The 1,766-nt window shown below is 62.4% G+C and overlaps 1 non-coding gene across 1 annotated transcript; it reads right to left on the bottom strand.

Annotated features, from left to right (window-relative positions):
* Positions 1-291: 291 nt before the first annotated feature.
* LOC132496571 (5S ribosomal RNA) lies at positions 292-410 on the bottom strand. Its single transcript, XR_009533466.1, has one exon. It is a non-coding gene; the product is annotated as a 5S ribosomal RNA (ribosomal RNA).
* Positions 411-1,766: the final 1,356 nt, after the last annotated feature.

The raw sequence follows: 1,766 nt of genomic DNA, 5'->3' as shown, positions 1-1,766 counted from the left end.
CGCATGCAGCGGCTCCTCTGGCGCGCTGTGGTGGTGGGGGGGGCGGTGCAACCCGCCCCCCGGGCCCGCGGCGGAGTCTGGGTCCGGGCCAGACACCCCCGGAGCTTCAGGTGTGCCGCTGCCTTCCAAGGCCGCCTTCGGGCCGCATGGAGCGGCCCCTCTGGCGCGCTGTGGTGGGGGGGTGGGCGGAGGAGGTGGGGCCTGCAGCGGTGCCCGGCGGGGGGCGGAGCTGGCGGCCACCGCCGCGGGCGACTAAAGGAGAAGGCGGAGCCGCAGCAGCGGGAGGCCAAAAGCCTACAGCACCCGGTATTCCCAGGCGGTCTCCCATCCAAGTACTAACCAGGCCCGACCCTGCTTAGCTTCCGAGATCAGACGAGATCGGGCGCGTTCAGGGTGGTATGGCCGTAGACGGGGGCGGGGACTGCGGACTGCCTCTTGAGGCCCAGCTTCGCTTGTCCTTGCGCCTTACCGCCATCCCCGCGGCCAGCCCGCCCCGGCAGGGCAACGGAGGCCTCGGGGACCGGGGCGTGGCGGAGGGGCCGTTTTCAACTTCTGGTACAGAAAAACAGAAAAAAACGGAGAGTACAATTAACCTCTTGAAATTGTCTTCTTGCACGGTTGCCCTCTTTAGAAGTTTTGGGTCCATTTTCGACCCCAGGATTGTTTTTCAGGGCAGGTGCCATTTACAGGCTGCAGTGAGTGTGAATATTTAGTGACCATGAGCACTGGGTTTAAAGCTGCTGTTGTGGGAAACGGCCACAAGGCGGCAGCATTTCTCCATTCCCTAATCTGGTTACTAGGGCAGCAGAGCCTTTCGGGGACCAATGGAATACAGAAGAAGGCATCACTGAAGTCTAATACAGAATACCGTGTCCTGGTGGATGGTAGAATGACCAGCAGGGTGTAGGAATTAGGAACTACCGGATGTATATCCTCGGTGGCTTCACTGACTGTCCCGACATCGTTTACCAGGTCCCCAGCAGCCCACGGGGCTCTCGTGGTCAGGGCAATCCCAGGATACGGAGCTCACCTGGGCAGGCCCCCCCTCCCCAGCAGCCCATGGCGCTCTCGTGGTCAGGCCCCCTCCCAGGATACGGAGCTCCCCTGGGCAGGTACCCCGGCAGGGCTGGGCACACAGGTACCGTGCACGTAGCCCTCATTGCAGAGCAGCCCAGATCACCTGTCACTCAGAGCTGACACAGAGCACCTCAGAGCAGGACTTGAACGAACAGACAGCAGCTCCGACAGGTCTGTGACCCTGGGCATCACTCTGTGCGGCCTCCCTCTGCCTGGTCTTCCAGAGGCTTCCACCGCAGCCGGGGCACCAGGCCTCTGTCTCCACCCATCACCGCTCCTCTCCCTGACTCCTGGGTTCCTCTCATTAGGAGAGGGTCTTCTTGAAGTTGTCTCCCACTCATGGGCCAGATAAAAGGAATTAGAAAACAAGCCGGAGCTGCAGCCCCTTGTCTATCCAGACTCTCAGGAGCCCACACCTGTTCCTTGGACCTGGCCGGTTCAGCGAGGTCCATTTTCTGCAATGTGAGTCCCTGAGGGGTGAGGATGGGCTGACCTGGGCAGCCTGACCCTGCCGGCCAGCCCTCCCCAGGTGTGCCTGGGTTGAGGTCCATATAAACACTGCTCCAGGCAGCAAGAGCCCCTGCAGCTGTGCCTGACGCCATATTCTCTGCCCCGTCAGCAGTCTCGGGGCTGTGCTGGTGGGAGGGAGGGAGGGGCCACGGCTCTGTGGGTGGCCCGGTGTGAGTGGG

Source organism: Mesoplodon densirostris, chromosome 9 (assembly GCF_025265405.1).
Source record: "Mesoplodon densirostris isolate mMesDen1 chromosome 9, mMesDen1 primary haplotype, whole genome shotgun sequence".
In the NCBI taxonomy this organism is placed as follows: domain Eukaryota; kingdom Metazoa; phylum Chordata; class Mammalia; order Artiodactyla; family Ziphiidae; genus Mesoplodon; species Mesoplodon densirostris.
Note: the sequence above shows the minus strand (reverse complement) of the source record. Positions and strands in the feature narration are given on the sequence as shown.